Source organism: Bufo bufo, chromosome 2 (genome assembly GCF_905171765.1).
Source record: "Bufo bufo chromosome 2, aBufBuf1.1, whole genome shotgun sequence".
Lineage (NCBI taxonomy): Eukaryota > Metazoa > Chordata > Amphibia > Anura > Bufonidae > Bufo > Bufo bufo.
This window is the reverse complement of record NC_053390.1, coordinates 285,729,930-285,751,496: the sequence shown is the minus strand read 5'-3', so window position 1 is coordinate 285,751,496 and position 21,567 is coordinate 285,729,930.

Sequence of the window (21,567 nt, the reverse complement as noted above, 5' to 3'; positions counted from 1 at the left end):
AGTATTGAAACAAAGTTTTATGTGAATTGACTTCGAATGTTTCAAAACATGGCTTTTTTAAAACAGTATTAATACAAGAGTACAGGGTGTCTTAAAACTACAGGGTTCTCAGGAACCACAAATATAAAATAAAATTGACTCTGCAGATGGTGATCCAATTTTAGACAATTTCAGAAGGGAGAAACCTGTATCCATCTCACCAACATGGCGCCCATCTTGAATACCGCTATCTTAATTAAATTTTATTTTTTTAAATTGCACTGTAGGTGTGAAACAATTCAAACTGGTAGACAATTTCACTAGAAAAATAACGGTGTGTGTCATAATAATGCAGAAAGTGTTGAGATCATCCTCATTTTCTGTGAAAGAAGCACATGTGTCATTGAAGAAGATTCAAACCAACTCTACCCACATTGAAACTGGAAAACCAGGTAGTCTTTTGTTTTTCTGGTGAAAAAAACGAACATTCCCATTTAAAAACTGAAGTTGAATCCAAGTTAAGGGTATTCAAAATGGCTGCTATGTTGGTGACATAGCCCAACAGGTTTCACCTTTCCCTGACAACTTGTGTCTAAAATCCAAACCATTTTCCTTTTATATGGATGTTTCCTTACTTTTGAGGTACTCCGTATACATTTCCCTGCTTTATCATTTGTGGCATAAGAATTAGCAAAGCAGACCTGACAGTTGTAAATTATTAATCCCTTTAGGCCTCATGCACACGACAGTGTTTTTTCACTGTCAGTGATTTGGCTTCAGTGGTCCGTGTCCGATTTTGCTTCAGTTGTGTTTCTTGTGTCTTCCTTTTTTTTGTCTGACAGGAAAAAAAAAAAGGAAGGTTAATGAAAAGTGTAATTTTATTGCACCAAGGTCTTGTAGAAAAAAAACGGACACGATCACGGACACGGATGACATACCAGTTGTGCATCCGTTTTTTTTGACGGACCCATTGACTTGAATGGGTCCGTCTTCCGTTTTCCAATGACAAGAATAGGACAGGTTATATTTTTTGGACGGACTGAAATCACGGATCACGGACGCGGAGAAAAAACGCAGGACTATCAGTTTTTTTTCACAGCTCCATAGAAATGAATGGGACCTCCGCTAAACTGTGAAAAAAAAATTGTGGGACAACCCTTTTAATGACATGAACATGCCTTAATAACCAGTAATTTTTTTTTTTGTTTTTGCCTCCTTGCATTTAAGCAGCCATAACATTTTATGTTTTCATTAACTTGGCTCTCTAATGCCTGTTTTATGCAGGATGAATGTTACAATTCTTTTGGGGGGGGGTTGTGATTTTTTTTTTTTTTTTTTAAATACATTATTTTTACATTTTCTAAATTCCATGATGGGATTACAATGTTATAACTTTATTTCACATTTATAATGTATAGTATCAGCATTCTCCTGAGCGCTAATACATTATGCTCTGTGTCAGTATTACACAGGCTGCTGTTAGGGCAACAATAATGCGCTTTAAAGGGAATGTGTCATCAGAAAATGACCTATTGTTATTGTTCAAATCACGTTTTTATGTTAAACTGATTTTTAAAGCATTTTTTTTTTTGTTATTTTTCATTTCCCATGTCAATACCTATTTTTAAACAAAACCCATAAAAACGTACAGTTTCCCCACTGGCCACTAAGCCTAATAATAGGCGCCACTTCTTGGTCTGTACAGATCAATTTACTGCAGTTACCTGGTTATCTGTCATTCTAATCCTGCCTGTAATGGTATCACCTCTGTGTATAGATAAGACAGGATCCACCATTCACAATAGGTGATTGTCAAAGCTTATCTTATCTTTTCTTTCCTTGTACAATGACCTCTGCACAGGTCACAGAACATGACTAGAAAACTCTGCCAGAGAATTCAATGAGGTCCCCTCCAAACCATTGTGTCTATGGCCCATGGGGCTGCTGTAAAGCAATCGCTACCCCCATAATAATGTTCAGGAAATTAAATATAAAAATATGTAAACAGAAAATAAAAACAGATTAGAAAAACGGGATATGCTACCGTATCTGGTTTTAACTGGCAGAAAAAAAAATGGATGACACATTCCCTTTAACAGCAGGCTTACAGTACCGACAGCCCTGGGGTCCTTCATCAGTCTTCAGGGCTGACTGCAATGGCTTCCCCAGTCTCTGTTCACAGGGGGAATCACCTTTTGATTATGCGGCATTAAGGACCATGGCATGATCAAAGGGTTAACAGCCAGGATCGGAGCTTCCTCCTACCCCAGCTATGAAGCAACAGATTGTGCTAAGAGCCAAGGTTGTTAGTAGCAGCCAGTTCTTTGCTCAGGACCGCTCTGGCAGCTTTTAACCTCCCCGAACTGCAGTGATCTAATAGACATTGCTGCAGACTGAGGACCTGCACCGTCCGTCGTCAAAAGACAGTGGGCGGTTGTTAAGGGGTTAACCAGGCGGGGCACAGCAGGCGAACAGAGAGGCGCCCAGACAAACTAGTAAGCGATATTACATCCCTGCACTATGCCCTATAATATAGGGCATAGTGCAGGGATGTAATATCGCTTACTAGTTTGTCTGGGCGCCGCTCTGTTCGCCTGCTGTGCCCCACCTGGTATGCTAATGAATATCATTGGTACAGGGAGGAGGAGACTGGCCTGTTTCTCAATGGGCGTCTTCTTCTCCCTGGCTGTAGCGCGGTCCAATCACAGCGGAGAGCGTCACGGCCAGGGAGAAGGTGAGGTTTTTTTTCTCCCTGGCTGTGACGCTCTCCGCTGTGATTGGACCGTGGTACAGGGAGAAGGAGACGCCCATTGAGAAACAGGGCAGTCTCCTCCTCCCTGTACCGATGCTTCATTAGCATACCAGGTGGGAAAAGGGAAAGGGGGGCACAGTGGGCAAACGGAGCAGCGCCCAGACAAACTAGTAAGCGATATTACATCCCTGCACAGTGCCCTATATTAGCTGCTAGTTATTTCAGAATGTCTGGACCCATGAAAGGTCCTCTTAAAGGAAAACAAGGAAGTCCAGCTGCATCAACTGGGAGGCATATCCCGATAGCTCTATTGTCAATACCATGCAGTTTAATTTCTAATGCCTGTTTATACAGGACAATCTGTTTGCCAGAAATGATGGTTTAGGTGTCTGCATCAACAACTCTTTCACCTAATGGACAAGAGCTTGCTTGTTCATCAAGTGATCAGCAGCATCATTACACGGACCAAATATCAGGAATGTGTTGTCACACAAAGTTTTTTCCCTAAAATTGGCCCATATTAAGGAACTTTTAGGCTACCTGCACATGAAAATCTGCGTGTAACCCCAATACATAAATCTACACTATTTGTTGCAGTTTTGGTGCATTTTTGTGTGTTTTTTAATGCATATTTTGGTGTGGATTTTCTGTTCATGTTAACAACCCCATCGAAAAAACAATTCACATGCTGAGGATGGCTGAGGTCAATTTCCACATGTAAAGAAAATCAACATGTACATGAGATTCAGCAAATCTCATTCACTTTGCTGGTACTGTATTAGGCCGCATGCACACAACCATGGTGTGTTTTGCGGTCCGCAAATCGCGGATCCGCAAAACACGAATGGCGTCCGTGCGCATTCCGCAATTTGCGTAACGGCACGGACAGCCTTTACATATAACTGCCTATTCTTGTCCACAAAGCGCGGACAAGAATAGGACATGATATATTTTTTTTGCGGGGCCACGGAACGGAGCAACAGACGCGGACAGCGCACGGAGTGCTGTCCGCATCTTTTGCGGCCCCATTGAAGTGAATGGGTCCTCATCCGAGCCGCCAAAACGGCGGCTCGGATGTGGACCAAAACAACGCCTGTGTGCATGAGGCCTTACTCTGCAGTTTTCCCCACAAAAGTCCACACGGAAAAACTGTACGTAATCCACATTATGGGCAGTTACCCTTATGGAACCTTTCATGTTGACCATGCAGTCCAATCTGCAGGTAGCATGTTTTAGAACAAAGTCAGATGAGCAGATTAATATAAATTTCTGAGAAAAGATTCAGTATAACTATTGATTTATTCATTTACATCTGGACTCATTCTGGTCTTAGAAGTCTAATGTGCAATCTTGTGTCAATGAGTAGGACCGCCCACTGGACTCCTAAGCCCAGAATCAGCTGAGGTTTAGCTGAATAAATTACAGGTTATACTGAAGGTTTTCCCATAGAACTAGATATTTATCTACTCAGCTCCTCCTGCTCTATACAATGCTGCCCACAAATCGGACTGCATTCTCAGAGTGACCGGCTCCCTTTAACTCTTTGTTGAAAAGGGGCTATTTGGTGAGTGCATTAAGCACCTACTGCATCTGCTAAGGGAATTCTTTAGACACCAATAGTTTATTACAGATACTAATTTCATCCTATGGATTTTACATACAATTACCAGAAGAGCCCAGAGACTTTGTCACTCTTCATTTTACTGTGGATTTACCTAAATCTTATACTTGTGCTGAACTGTACCTAGGACTTTTGAACATTTTAACTATATCTGCAGGGTGTAAAAATCTCTGGTGCATTTGGAAAGGAAGATGATAAAGAAAAATGGAAAATATGACAGTTTTAACAGCAGGGACATATTGTTACATAAATATGTCAGTCTCTATGAACAGGGTATGATGAAATAATAATGGCTCTTTAACTAAAAGCAGTCTAGTGGTTTTTGTGCATTTGTATTTCACATATTTTGCGACTTCTAAAGAAAAACTTTTTATAATGGAGCCTGGTTGGTTTGTAGTGCTGCTATGCAAGCAGATATAGTTAGGTAAAAGACTTTAAGCAAAGCTCAAGATGAAACAGGAGAATAACGGCAAGAACTAATAATAAATCCAGGTCTTATTACAAGTGGTAAAGAGATGATGAAGATTTGAAGCCTTTTGTGAAATACTTAAGGCTATTTTCACACTTGCGGCAGTGTGATCCGGCAAGCAGTTCCGTCGTCGGAACTGCCTGCCGGATCCACCGATCTGGATGTGACTGAAAGCATTTGTGAGACGCATCCGGATGCGGATCCGTCTCACAAATGCATTGCAAGAACGGATCCGTCTCTCCGCTTGTCATGCGATCCGTCTTGTATCTTTTTTCACATTTTTACCGGTCTGCGCATGCGCAGAGTGGAAGGACGGATTCGGCATTCCGGTATTTTGAATGCCGGATCCGGCACTAATACATTCCTATGGGGAAAAATGCCGGATCCAGCATTCAGGCAAGTGTTCCGTTTTTTTTCGCCGGAGATAAAACCATAGCATGCTACGGTTTCATCTTTTGCCTGATCAGTCAAAATGACTGAACTGAAGACATCCTGATTCATCTTTCACGAATTACTCTCCATTCAGAATGCAAGGGGATAAAACTGATCAGTTCTTTTCCGGTATAGAGCCCCTGTGACGGAACTCTATGCCGGAAAAGAAAAACGCAAGTGTGAAAGTACCCTTACTGCAGCATCATGTAATAGAGATCTCACAATAATAATGTCTGCTTTCATGAACGACAACTTTTAAATGTAACGAAAAGCAAAGACTGAGTGGATGGCTGATACTGTGTAGTAAAGGGGAAAAATATAACAGGCTGGCGGAAAAAGAGTAACATGAATAGAGGAAAGAGCGAGCGTGACAGAATAGGATGAGAAAAAAAGACTAAGAGAGAGGAGAACAGACATGAACTAATTAAGGCTTTCCTAACAAGCGAGAAACATGTCCACATGTGACAGTCAGTCAAGCAAATAAAGGAAATGAGCAAAAATCTGGCCTGCGGAGGGCCCGCTAAAGAGGGGGGAGTGGGGATAGAGGGGGAGCTGGCAGTGAAGAGCGCATTGAGAGCCGGGGGAAGCCATTCAAAGGTCATTTGCATGAAACACGTTGCTTTCCTTGTCATCTGCAGTGGTGAAATTAACCCCTTTTGGATCAACAGATTTATTTATATATAGCGTATCTAGAGCTATAATGTTACAAAGGCTTGATATATATTCTGACTTGTATTTTTCTTGCTTCCAAATCTCAAATAAAACAAGTTCATTCCATGTTCATGATAACACTATCTTACAAAAATGCTATATATTACTAGCTTACAAAATGAAGCGCAGAGTCCTAAGTGACTTACACGTGTCATCTTTTGCTGTGATTTTTTTGTATACCCGTTTCCACATCACAAATTATTGCCATAGATGTTAATGGGACTTGGTTATCCACACATTTGTTGCAGAATGCATCTGTCATTATCCATTGTGACAATGAATGTTTTTGTGAAAAAGAAAAAGGTGGCCAGGTCCTCCACCAGCCTTCTGTGTGTCACTGTATAATGACAAAACATCACGTTACCATGATGGCCTATCCCTGGCCACAGTGGTGTTGTCACTTAGATGTCATCAGTATAGACAACATGTCACCAAGCAATACACAAAGTGGACCAACTGTGGATCTGGTAGGTAATGTGTTTGAAAGTTTACTATTTGGATTTTTTTAGGAAGGAAAACATATACAGATTTTTGTTATTGCTTTTAGCACTCTTACATGATATTCTCTCTTCTTGCTAAAGGGGTTATCCCACAAAAACAGGATAGGTGATAAATACTGGATCGCTGGATTCTAGCCACTAAGATCCCCTGACAACAAGGAGTCTCTGAGTCGCCTGTTTAAATGGAATAATGTGCACATGTCAATCCGCCCCCCTCCATTCACTGCTATAGACTGATGTAGTGCTGTCTGGTAAAATGCTGTCTTCGCCAGTCCCATAGAAGTGAATAGATTTCTGGACCGACATGGGGGATTCCCACATTCTCGAGATCACTGGGGATCCCAGTGGTCAGATGCCTCCCCCATATAAATTCTAAACAAATTAAATTCAACCTGAATTTTCTTAAAAATATGGGTCAAATCCAAATCCAAATTTTTGGAGATTCGATTTGGGTGATCTTTTTAAAATTCCAGAAGAAGAACAAGCCATATATCAAAGTATACATATCAAGTGTACATATCTTGTAAAGTGTACAAAGAACATGTTAGAAATTAGGTAATGTGACTGCTTCAGACAGGCATCAGCCTGCATTAATGGGGCTAGATAGAAAACACAAATTGGTGTTTTAAAAAATAGTATTGAATCGGTCACACAAAAAATATTTTTCCTCCTGATCTGAAAATCTGTACTGAGAGCTCTAAAGTATCTGGTCTTTCCCATGATTGTTATCTTTTCCAAACTTTTTCATAATGCCCAAAGCTTACTGGGAAGTCTGAGTAGAGGAGATCTGGTAAAGGGTCCTGTTGTTTTGTGCTACTCATTACTATTGCATTTGAACTTTTGATAATGTATCTGTGGCTAATTTTCTGGTTTAACTACTTGTCTGCCGATTTGGCTGCTACTGATTCTCCTGGTATTCTGACTGTGGCTTGTTTCTGGATTAACCCTTCATGTGCTGTTTTTGGCATGACTGTCTCTCCTGGTTTTGACTCTGCTTCCTACTATTCTTTGCACCCAGTCAATCTGGTAGGTCTGCTTCCAGCGAGCTTTCTGCTACCTTCTTCTGCAGATGCAACCTGGGTCCTTAGCAGCCAAATCCATCCATCCTCAAGGCAGTCTCTGGTGAAGAACCTAGAGGTAGCCTAAGCTTCCTACCAACCAAAGTGGTTAGGAAGACTGGTAGCAGTTTCTGAGTTTGCTGGCTGTGTTTCTGGGCAGTGACTATAGTGTTCCTTTATATCTAGTTTGACTATAGTATCGTAGAGCTACAGATTGGATGCTTGCACATGTATTTTGCAAAACTGGCACTATTTTGCAAAAGATGTTCATCCAACCATGTCTGGCTGGATGGATTTAAGTGAGGGTACCCATTGTAGAATTTGAAGCCGAATAATCAAATTTTCATTTTTATGGAACCAGCTTGATGTGATATGTGCTTTATGATATGTGTATAATGTTGATAGAACCCATGGTTAATAGGAATACATCTCCTTCAGCAAGGGGAGATGCAGCCCTCCTGCGAACTCTGTGGCCATTAGTACCAAGGCAGAACCTGCTTTCATCAATGAGCACTATTTGTTGCCACTGATGGCTGCATAAGAGTTTTCAGAAGGGTTGGAGATAGTGTTGATCGAGCACCATGGTGCTCAGGGGCTCAGGCTTAACACCTCGGGATGCCCGGGTGCTCTACCAAGCACCCGAGCACAATGGAAGTCAATGGGAGAACCCGAGCATTAAACCAGGCAACTCCTGCTCTGAAGAGGGGAGGGTGTCTGGTTCATACGAAAAGTTCCTAAATTAATGGAAACCCCACCGAAATGGTGCAAGCGCTGCCAAAAATTACAAGGAAGAGGCACTCCGATACAACCTGTATATCACATAAAGGAGGGCCTCATTCACTTTGTGGTACAATTGTTCAGGTAGTGGAACTCCTACACTCATATAGCCTATGCACTAAGTGAAAATTACAAGGAACCGGGGCTCCAATACACCCTTTATTACACATAAAGGAGGGCATCCTACACACCCTTGAAAATTTATGATTGATGGCCTGCTGGTGAGCTGACCCTCTAAAATATTATATGCGAGGGCCTGCTGGTGAGCTGACCCTCTAAAATATTATATGCGAGGGCCTGCAGGTGAGCTGACCCTGTAAAAGATTGTAGGTGAGGGCCTGCTGGTGAGCTGACCCTCTAAAAAATTATATGCAAGGGCCTGCAGCTGAGCTGACCCTCTAAAAGATTGTAGGTAAAGGCCTGCTGGTGAGCTGACCCTCAAAAAAATTATATGCAAGGGCCTGCAGCTGAGCTGACCCTCAAAAAAATTATATGCGAGGGCCTGCAGGTAAGCTGACCCTGTAAAAGATTTTAGGTGCAGGCCTGCTGGTGAGCTGACCCTGTAAAAGATTTTAGGTGCAGGCCTGCTGGTAAGCTGACCCTTTTAAAAAAATTATATGCGAGGGCCTGCAGGTGAGCTGACCCTGTAAAACATTGTAGGTGAGGGCCTGCTGGTAAGCTGACCCTCTAAAAAATTATATGTGAGGGCCTGCAGCTGAGCTGACCCTCTATAAAATTGTATGCAAGGGCCTGCAGGTGAGCTGACCCTGTAAAACATTATATGCGAAGGACATATATGCGAGGGCATTATATGCGACGAATAAGCATGTTGATATGATAATAGAGGAGGAGGAGGATGAGAAAAGGAAGATTCAACCATATACCCTTGTTTGTGGTGGAAGGGGTGCATGGGAATACAGTGTATTCAGTACATTATAAACAAAACATTTTAAGTGCCTTTATGTTCAGCCGCTTTCCTCTGGTGGAGTCGAGAAGTCATGGTAAATCCAGGCCTTGTTCATTTTTATACGAGTCAACCTGTCAGTATTTTCAGTTAACAGGCTTATCTGTTATAATGCCACCAGCAGCACTAAATACCCGCTCAGACAAAATGCTGGCGGCAGGGCAGGCCAGCACCTCCAAGGCGTAGAGCGCCAGTTCGGGCCACGTGTCCAGCTTGGACACCCAGTAGTTGTAAGGCACTGAGGTGTCATTGAGGATGCTGACACGGTCTGCTATATACTCCTTCACCATCTTCCAAAATTTTTCCCTCCTTGTGACACTAGGCCGCGCATCAGGGTGAGGGTGCTGGCGGGGTGTCATGAAACTGTCCCAGGCTTTGGAGAGTGTTGCCCTGCCTTTGTTGGAACTGCTATGTGTTCCGCTTGTCTGCCCTCCTCGGTTGGCCAAGGAACTACATACTCTGCCGCCAGCGTTGTCGGATGGAAATTTTTGGAGCAATTTTTCAACAAGGATCTTCTGGTATTGCACCGTTTTGCTTGTCCTCTCCACTGGAGGAATGAGAGATGAGAAGTTCTCTTTGTAGCGGGGGTTGAGAAGGGTGAACAACCAGTAATCCGTGTTGTCTAAAATGGGTATAATGCCCGGTCGCCGGAAAGGCAGCCTAACATGAAGTCAGCCATGTGTGCCAGAGTTCCAACAGGCAAGGCTTCGCTGTCGTTATCGGGAGGATGACTCTCAATCTCCTCATCCTCTTCTTCTGCCCATCCACGCAGAACAGATGGAATTAAACTTCCATGGGTACTACCCTCTGTAGCGGAGGCAAACGTCTCCTGCTCCTCCTCCCCCTCTTCATCGTCCAATTCGCGCTGAGAAGACGAACTGAGGGTGGTCTGGATATCACCTTGTGTAATGTTTTCCCCCATTTCCACCTCTTCCACATGCAAGGCGTTGTCCTTAATTGTGAGCAGCGAGTGTTTGAGTAGACTCAAAGTTTCTTAAAACCTCACAGAGGTCCGACATCCATGCCCACTCCTCACTGATGTGTCCGTGGTTAAGTGGACCTTCCCAGTAACTGCGTTGCTCAGGGCACATGTGATGTTACGGGACACATGTTGGTGTAAGGCAGGCACGGCACACCTTGAAAAATAGTGGCGCCTGGGGATTGCGTAACGCTGGACGGCTGCCGACATCAGGCTGTGGAAGGCCTCAGTGTGTCTACAAGCCTAAATGGCAACATTTGCAGGGCCAGTAATGTCCTGTGGGTGGGTGGCTGGGAATTTGCGCTTGCATTCAAATGCCTGGGGTAAGGACATTTGGACGCTGCGCTGGGACATGGAACTGGATGTGGCCGCTGATGTTCTTGCAAAGGTCCAGGTACAGGGCGGGAGGCATCCGGGCCTGTGCCTTCGACAGGGGATTCGCCAGCCAGTAACAAAGGGGAAGAGGAGGCAGTGGTGTGACCAGCAGACACAGACTGTGGACCCAGGCGTTCGGCCGACTTATTCCGGTGCTTGGATGCCATTTGTCAGATCATGTTGGTGGTGGTGAGGTTGCTAGTGTTCATGCCCCGGCTCATTTTGGTGCGGCACAGGTTGCAAACTACTATTCTTTTGTTTTCCGCCCTTTGCCTCAAAAAAGCGCCATACTGCAGAACACCTAGGGAGATTTCCGCAAGGGGGTGCTCAGTGGAACAGTTGCAGGACTTTTTTGTGTGGCCCGCCTTCTCCCTTTTACCACCCCACTGCCTATTCCCGCCTGTTGCGGTGCAGCCGATCCCTCCCCCTCTGTACTGCTGTCCTCGCTCGGCTTTCCACCTTACCAGATAGGGTCAGTGACTTCATCTTCCACCACCTCCTCTTCCACTTTCTAACTCTGCTCAACCCCTCTGACTTGTTGACCTAACCACAACCTCAGTGATTGACAACTGTGTCTCATCCTCTTTATTAACCTCTTGAGGGTACTTTCACACTTGCGGCAGAGTGATCCGTCAAGCAGTTCCGCCGCCAGCAATCTGCATGCAAACGGACAGCATTTGTAGACGGATCCGGATGCGGATCCGTCTCACAAATGCATTGCAAGAACTGATCCGTCTGTCTGTTTCTCATACGGACAAATGGATCCGTTTCAATTTTTTTTCACATTTTTAAACTGAAGAAATCCTGATGCATCCTGAACGGATTGCTCTCCATTCAGATTGCATGGGGATAAAACTGATCAGTTATTTTCCAGTATAGAGACCCTAGGACGGAACTTCATGCCGAAAAAGAAAAACGCTAGTGTGAAAGTACCCTGAGACAGTAATTGCCGTTGACTTATTGGCAACTGTGTCTCACCATCATTCACCTCATTAAACAGTAATTGCGGATACCCACCATCATCTTCTTGTGACTGGGGGTGCTCAAGAGTTTGGGAATCAGGGCACATGATCTGTCCCTCTTCAAGCGTGCTTGGCGAGAGGGACAAATCAAGGAATGGCGCAGAAAATAGCTACTTGGAATATCCGAGTGTGGGATCACTTGTTTGCCCAGACTCTCCATGGTGGGAGGATCCGGGTGAGGATTGTTTTGAGCAGACTCTTGGCTACCGAGACTGGACTTGGTGGAAGACAAGGTGGTGCTTAAGCGACTGGAAGCATTATCTGCTGCAATCCAACCGACCACCTGGTCGTACTGGTCTGACTTCAAGAGTGGTATCCTGCACCTCCCTGCAAACTGGGACATGAAGCTAGGTATCGTGGATGATTGTTTTTCTTGTGCTCTGGCAGCAGGCACAGTTTCAACGCGCCCAGGGCCTCGGCCTCTGCGTGCACCATTAGCATCATGGCCACTTCCCTGTCCCTTACTGCTCGCCTTCCTTCTTCGTATTAAATGTTATATATGCTTGAAAGTATGTTGCACTTACAGTAGCGTAGGATTTGGAAGTGTATGCGCGCAAAAATTTAAAAAGGTATTTGGGATGTGGAAACGTCACACAGGAGATATCCTGCAGATAATGTCAATGCTGTCACCAGTGGCTAATAAAAAATTGCAGGGAATTTCATAGGTATTTGGGATGAGGAACAGGAGAGGTACCACCGGTAATGTCACTGTCCAAAGCGGATGCGTAAAAAGTACACTGTATGTCACAGAAAATATTTTTAAGTGCACACTTTACACTGGAGATGTGGCACTGGTAATGTCACTGTCAGAAGCAGACACTGTCTATTGAAAAAGTACACTGGATGTCACAGATATTTTTGGGATGCACACACTTTACAATGGAGATGTGGTGCAGCTAATGTCACTGTCCGCAGCTAACACCGTCTACGGAAAAAGTACACTTTATGTCACAGAAAATATTTTTAAGCGCACATTTTACACTGGAGATGTGGCACTGGTAATGTCACTTTCAAAAGCAGACACCGTCTATGGAAAAAGTACACTTTATGTCACAGAAAATATTTTTAAGCGCACACTTTACACTGGAGATGTGGCACTGGTAATGTCACTGTTCGCAGCGGACACCGTCTATTGATAAAGTACACTGGATGTCACAGATATTTTTGGGATGCGCACACTTTACACCGGAGATGTGGCGCAGCTAATGTCACTGTCGGCAGCTGACACTGTCTACGGAAAAAGTACACTGGATGTCACAGATATTTTTTGGATGCGCACACTTTACACTGGAGATGTGGCACAGCTAATGTCACTGTTCGCAGCGGACACCGTCTATGGAAAAAGTACACTGGATGTCAGATATTTTTTGGATGTGCACACTTTGCACTGGAGATGTGGCGCAGCTAATGTCACTGTCTGCAGCGGACACCGTCTACGGAAAAAGTACATTGGATGTCACAGATTTTTTTGGGATGCGCACACTTTACACTGGAGATGTGGCGCAGCTAATGCTGCTGTCTGCAGCGGCCTAATTATTGTACGCTATTTAGTGCTGGATGTGCTAAAGATAGATATTGCTGCCACACACAATAGTCCTTAGAAGGACTTTTGGGTCTGTAAAGTTTTAGCTATTTAGCGCAGTTTGCGCTAAAAAAAGATATTGCTGCTGCCACACACAATAGTTCTTAAAAGGACTTTTGGTTCTCTGAAAAGTTTTGGTGGTAAAAATATTCTTAAATAATTCCCTACACTGTCTATACCTTCCTCAGCACAGCTCTCCCTGACTAATAATGAGCCGAACATGCGTCATCGGGTGCTATATAGCACCCGATGACGCGTTCCGGCCAGCCAATAACTGTAATGCCAGCAGTCAACATGGCTACGGCATTACAGTGAGAGTAGTACTTTCGTGCACGCTTATTGGCTGCGTAGCAGCCAAGAAACATGTGGTGCAGAGACTCAAGCATTGCGCAAGAGCACATGCGGTAATTGGCCGAATACCGCCATGTGGCGAGCATCGAGATGCTCAAGCAGAACTGGTGTTCGGCCGAGCATGCTCGATCATCACTAGTTTGAGATCACCTTTACATGGTCAGATGTGATTTGATCAAAATATATTGACTAAAAATCTCAGAGTTTTATCATATTTGACTGAGGGTTTAGTCTATATATAATTTTTGCATATATTATGGGAGTGTAATTATTTTCAGTGATTTCTCTTCTTTAAATGTAGCCATGTACATCCGCATATTCATGTATAATATCATGCAGGATGTTTTTATCTTTTTAAGTGATATATTATTTGTTTGTAGTATATACTTTAAAGGGGTTCTGCACTTTTTCTTTAACTGATGATCTATCCTCTGGATAGATCATCAGCATCTGATCGGCGGGGGTCCGACACCCGGGACCCCCACGATCAGCTGTTTGAGAACAGAGAACTGAACAGAGCTTATCCCCGCCCATGCTAGTTGATACTAGTCGTGACGTCACTGGGCCGGCGGTAAACATTCCAAACAAAAGAGTAACCACAGCACTCGTGTAAAGGGCTTTCGTGGGTGCCCGTCTCCAATGATTCCTTCCACCCCAGGAGTCTTATATAATTTTTCACAAAAGATGGCGGAGACAGCACACCAATTGAAGTTGCTATTGAAGTTTTATTAGTGCAGTGGTACACACATTACATTTACGGCTTAGTGCAACGTTTCAGGTCCTATTGCGGTACCCTTTTTCAAGCTTAAGCCTGGCTTGTGACAGGTCTGGCGTGGTGCGATTTGAACGCTGTATGATCGCCGGCTGGAGCGCCGCTGCCTTCTCAAACAGCTTATCGTCGGGGATCCCAGGTGTCGGACCCCCGCCGATCAGATGCTGATGATCTATCCAGAGGATAGATCATCAGTTAAAACAAAGTGCAGAACCCCTTTAAGGTGTAACTACCTCCTATTATCCCACCTAAGGAGTAGCTGTCTCCAGTGCAGTTTTACCCCTCCTATTCCAAAGGCTATTTTGATTAGGTGGTACATATAGCTATGATAGCATAAGAAAAAAGCACTGCGGCACTCACCACTGGTCACAAAGTTGCTATCAATGCTATTTGCAGTTTATTTCTTGGTACATGTTATCAGTGGACGCGGACGAAACACAGGTGCATGGATAGGCCTATCCATGCACCTGTGTTTTGTCTGCGTCCACTGATAATATGTACCAAGAAATAAACTGCAAATAGCAACTTTGTGACCAGTGGTGAGTGCCGCGGTGCTTTTTTCTTATGCTATCATTACTATAACATCTACATCGCCGAGAGAGCACCACCGTGAAGGTTCGGGATTCCAGTGTTTAAAGCGCCCTAGTGACCGCACAGACAGATGCAGCAGTGCTGGCTGCATTCTTTTCCTCAACCTCTGCGTACATATAGCTATGCATGCTCTTCCTTTCATTGGTTGCTTGAATGTACATAAAGGTAACAAGTAACGGCACACTATATGTGCAGGGTCGGCTCTCCTGAATGTAGATGTCTACTGGCATAGAAACATGTATTAAATAGAGTTGGTTCCTGCCTGAGATCACCTTGCTGTGGTAGGCGGGCACAGATGTGTTTTGATCAAAATATATTGGCTAAGAATCTCAGTGTTTACCATATCAGACTAGGGCTGAACATAGAAATCACTGGGCTCCATAGCAAGAATCTAAATTGGGCCCTCATTCCATATTCATAGCCCCTACCACTTCTTGTTCCTGGCCAGTATATAAAGCAGTGTATATGAGGTATGAGGTATAAATTACAGTATGGGATTTACTGCACGATCTTCAATCAAGATGGCAGCGGCCGGCTTGCTGTGATCAAATGGATGAGGTAAGTATCATTTTATTTTTATTTTTTACAGCCATTCTGGGAAAATTGACTCGCTACCACGAAGCATGAGAAAATTCGGCTTCACAGCAAATCAAATTTTCCCTAAAATTCGGATTCCACTTCATGGACTTCAATTTGCTCAACACTAATTTTAATAAATGTTGAGCCCTAAGTGAGAGCTACCGAAAAAAAAAAATACAAAATAGATCATCTAAATAAGTGGAGATAAATTCACCAGGCAATTTACGCTTCTAAAAGATTTTGTTCATCATTTATTTATTATTAATTCAACTTCTTTTTAGAGGTATCCCTGTCAGAAATTATGTTGGTACTTTAAAACACCTTATTTTCTCTGGTGACGTGTAAGCCTCAGTGAAGGAAGATTATGTCCAGACAACTACCATCCATACCTCTCCACAGCCATTTTAGCATTAAAGTAAATGATCTTGCAATTAATGATAGCTGCTAACTCAAGTGGAATTAGTCCTGCTGCTAGAATTTAGCCCTGAAAGCCAAAAGCTTGATATACCCTAACATCCTCCCAGCATGCACACTTTAAGAGTGTGATACCCCCTACAGTTTATGTGTTATTTATAAGCTTGGGGTGTTCCAGTGCACACTTCTCACCTGGTATGGAAGAGCCTGAGGAGAAGACCATCACTTGTTTCAGTAGCTTTAAAAGCTTCGTAATTGACTGTAAAACAGGTTTGTCGAGCAGCTGAAAAACCTTCACTCTTTATTTTATGATAATCCACAGTACTGTGGGAAAAAAGTGCACCTAAGAGTGAACATGTATTATTTATCACGTAGACATTTATATCACACTATGGGTTTGCTTTAAGTGCATATTAATATGTCAAAAATATAATTTGAATAACATAACAGGACAAAGAATTAAATATCTTTAATGCTTTTGTCACTTACATTGCCATACGTTAATGCATGATTTATTTTGGAGCATGGAAACTAGCCTTTTAAGTTTTCTTCATGTAGAAGGACAGGTACTGTCTTAATCCTGTTGTGACAACAGAGGCCAAGGAGCCGAGACATCTAGACAGGCAGCCAATAATAATCTAATTCTCATCATTAAAGAGATTATACACTGTCTAGCAATGATCTCACATACAGTATGTTTATCTATATTTCTGCTATCACGCTCTGGCATTCAATCATGTGACCCCATCTCCCTCCTGCTACTTACTCTGACATCACGTCCGTTGACTTGCAGTTTTGTCCTCTGGTCTTGGTCTGGGGCTGGAGGGTGAACGCCCATTTAATCTACATGGGTGGGAAGTGGGCAGGTTCCTCCTATCCTCTTATTTTTCTGGACTGAAGCAGGGATCTGCCAGGGCAGAGAATTGAAGGAACCCACCCATACCCTGCTTATGTAAATTAGATGGACATTCATGCTCCAGCACCAGGCCAAGACCAGAAGACACTGTAGAGCCCTGGAGTAAGGATGCTTACTTGTCTTGACATTTGTGGACATTTTCCCTTATTGCTGCTATGCAAAGCCATCAACTCACTAATTTAGTGCACTTTGAGGGGTTAACTTGCACTGTGATTTATGCTGTTGTTTGCACTATTCTGCACAGTCTTTTTTTATTGTTGCACAAATCTTTTTTATCCTCAGAACAGACTCTTTTTTAGCTAAAGATAAATGTATGCAATTTATTTTTTTATTTCCGCATGGCCGACAACCAATAGTGTGGCCCAAGTATTACTCTGTACTGGCTGGTAAGAGTAGAAAAAGACAGAGAAGCAGTGCCTTAGAGTAATAATAAAAATACCGTAGTTGTTCATACAAAAAGCGTACATACTGTACTCAAAATATTGTTATTTCTCAAATGCACACAAAATGACTTATTCTAAAAAGATTCAACTTCAATTACGCTATATGATCGGTTTAACTAATATCCTGGCCCAGGGCACTAGGCAGTTAATCATATTATGCTTTCAGCTAAATGTTACTCTTATGACATTGTCATTATTTTATATTGGGTGTACTAACAGCATATTTGGCCTATCCTAAGAACTAAGGCTGGTCTATAATAAACGTCTTGGTCATCCGCCAAGTGATAACTAAATGATGCTGATACAGCCATTGGTTGAATCTAAGATCTTTTAATGTAAAGTCTAACTTATCGTCTCTTAAAGTGTTTCTCTTTACCAGTAGAAATCTACTTAATTTGACATAGCACAGCATTTGTTAATGGGGACAGACACACAAGTAGCGTCCTGTAGCATCACTGTAAAACCTAATTACAGAAGCATATTATTTTTTAACCAGTATAAGGAAACATTAAAATAAAGTGATTATGGAAAACTTGAAACACCATAATGCAGACTTTCCGTACAGCAGCAGCTGCCAAAACGACAAATCAGAATCATTATTATGGCATAACAGGCGTCCATCTTATGACTAGCAAACCACCCAGTGTTCATAATGAACCTTTGCCAAGCATAAATCCGCATAGTAAAACCTTCAATGCAGCTTCAGGAAACCTAGCATGGTGCAGCTGTATGAAAATGTATCCAAGATCTAGCTGAATTGTACAAGGCTTTTAATGAAAACCGTTGACACAGTGGGAGCTATTTTTGTAGAAGTGACTGGCATGACACAGTACATCTACAGACATGCCATTGTGCTTCGTTCTACGTGTCTAAGCCTATATTGCTGGTCAACCCCTTCTGAAGCTTATACTTTATGCAAGCATTCATTATATGTTTTTTGAAAGAGTTTTTATTAACTTTTTCTTTTACGTTACAAAAACAACACAGTCATAATATTATGACAGAGAAAAAATATTGAGAAAGCATCCAAAGATTGTGAGCCCATAAAAAAACACAAAAATATAGAAGTAAATCGATAAAGATGTTACAAAGTGCATGTGGATCCACTGTGTCATGGTGGAAATTGATCATGGCATCTGAAGGGTAAAATGTCCATTATCACTGATCGTGGACATTGCCTCCTGGTGTCTGCTTTCTAATACAGCAGGCACCCAGTTACTATGACTCCCACTCATCTTCTGAGCAGGTGCCACCTTTATAAGACCTCACCTGAACATACAGTTATGCCCGAGAATGGGAACCCCCTTCCCATTCTCGGGCATAACGACTCCTTTGCTCTCTTGAGAACAAAAAGAACCGTCATCTTGAAATGCAATATGCCTAACCCTTTTTTTATCCTGCATCTACCATCAGAGGACATTCTGGACACCAATATATACATTAGATGGTTAGACCGAAGTAGGCGGGTTGGGCAACATTCATCTAATGAGTGTGGTGCCTTGGACACCTTTAGTGTTATATTGCAGGATTAGTGCTTACAAGTGCTTATTTGCTTACAGCAAGAAAAGTATGGGAACTTGAGACTGTTAGACGCTATGGCATGCTGGCACATGTAAACCTTACATGCACATAATGTCTTGTAGAACAACATTTCATTGTTACTGTATTTTATCCTTGATATTTAATCTTCATGCTAAATAAAATTCAATTAACACGGCACAAGGCATTCTCCCATTGTAGATTTGGTTAGTAGACTGGCACATTATATCTGGTGATAAGTAGAGAGCAGACAAGGTGTATTAAATATATCTTTGTTTATTTTCCCTATTATAATTAAAATATGTAAATAAGAGATGATATAGTAAGAAATATATATAGAAAAAGGATAAAAGGGCAAAAGATGACACAAAAATATATTTTTAAGTTTCTCGTCGGACGCCGAGCCAGCCTCGCGCGCAACGGGAAACATAGAGAGCAGCAAACTCTAACCGGACAGCTTACTGTAGAGGAGCAGCCACGCACAGAGAAGACATCTCAAAGGTAACAGCAGACAGTGTATAGCCTCCACGTGGGATGCCACAGGAGCGACACAAACAATACCTGCCTGCTATAGGACTTTAACCATTGAATGTATTATAAAAGCCGCATCATTTATTTAATGTAAAGCCGGATATTTACAGGTGAAACAGCTGATACACAGTAGCATAAGTCCATCAGAGACATTTTGAATATTATTTAACTGTGGATATATAGAAATCACACCGCTATAACTATATATCCAGTGGATCATTCCTGTCTGCACAGCCAAATAATAATTATACCGCTGATCAACTGACAATCTTAACATCCACAGGCTATAATGGCTGGGAACTAACCCAGGGGCAACTGCATTGCTGATAAACTGAGATTTTCAACCCCTATAGGCTGAAACAGCTGAGAAACAGTGGCCTTGCCCTAGGAGGGACAATCTTGAATATAATATCACCGCCACATTACGGATATATAGTAATCATAACATTATACTGGTATATCCAACGGGTGATATTTATTTGCACAGCTATTAACCTAATGGTGTCCAGACAGCTGACTTGCTGATACCCTCATTGTTATTGTTATTAACTCTTGGGTGAAACCTACTTTCACTCTTGGAGACGGTGTATCATTTTTTATCATCATTTTTTGATATTATTTATTTAATATATTTTTGTGACATCTTTTGTCCTTTTTCTGTATATATTTCTTACTATATCATCCCTTATTTACACATTTTAATTATAATAGGGAAAATAAACCAATATATATTTAATACACCTGGTCTGCTCTCTACTTATCACCACCAGATATAGTGTGCCAGTCTATTTACCAAATCTACAATTATATATTCCTTTGCTTACTAGGTGAGTCAGTCAGACTTTGAGCACCTTGTATGACAATAGATGGGTGAGCATCTATAAAATCTTTGTGTTTATGCTCTTATTTATAGTCTGTTACACTGGTGGTAGAAGGAAATATTTGGATAGTTTGCTTGTGTTTACCTTATCCATGCATCAAAAAATGTATGTAGACACCCACATTAATCATAATAATAAAAAAATAAAAATTCATGCCCACAGTACCCATCAGCACTCCACAGTTTGAACATTTTTGTTAAATATCACTTTATTTTCAAGTGAGAGGTAATAATAAAGGTTAATAATTCGATTTGGCTGATTCACTGAACTTAAACAAGAAATTTGATTTGTTACAAAGGACTTTGTCATGAATTGCATTCCATTGTATGTTGTGGGCGCAATGATGGAGAACGGCGATTGCACTGCCCCCGTCATTGAACCCCTCAGATGCCACGTTCAATGCTGATCACAGCATCTGAGAGTCACATTGAGGTCTTTCAGGGGTTAAAAAAAAGTACATACTCACCTCAACCATTTGATCACAGAGAGGCTGTCGCGGCCATCTTGATGAAAGAAAAGTCACCAAATCTCTTGCGTGATGATGTGACTATGCCATCCACCCAACGTGATTCACACGTCAATGTGCACGAGGTTTGGCACGCTTACTTTAATCAAGATGGCCGTGACTGTGACCAGGGGACATCGTATACAGCTAGAGCAAAAAAGGTTTGTACACAGACATAGAAGAGGATTCTTTACTGTAAGAGCAGTGAGACTATGGAACTCTCTGCCTGAGGAGGTGGTGATGGTGAGTTCACTAAAAGAGCCTGGATGTATTTCTGGAGTGTAATATTATTACAGGTTACAGTTATTCGATTTCTGGAGAGAACATGGATCCAGGGAGTTATTCTGACTGCCTGATTGGAGTCAGGAAGGAATTTTTTCCTTGGCTTCAGGATAACAGGCTGAACTGGATAACAAATGTATTTTTTAGCCTTACAAACTATGGAGGTCACTTATTATTCTGAAATACGCCTATATTAGGCGTATTTCAGGAGCAGATTGTGGCACAACCATTAAGTCTAACAAAGTGGGCGTGGCATCATTTTCTACGCCTGTTTTAGAAAATGGTCTAAATGTAAGCCAGCTAGGACGCTGGCTTACATTTAGACTGGCACTGGTGTGCTTAAGTTATGTAGAGGCCTGCATCTCTTCATAACTTTGGTGGATCCACCACCAGATATAGGGCTTATTAAGATCGGCGTCTAAAACTCCTGTCTTAATAAATTACCTTCTATGTTACTATGTTACTAGTTGCCTCAGTAGATTAGAATGGAGCGAACCATATTGTATGTTCAATGTGGGGAGCCATGATGTCATGGCACCTAA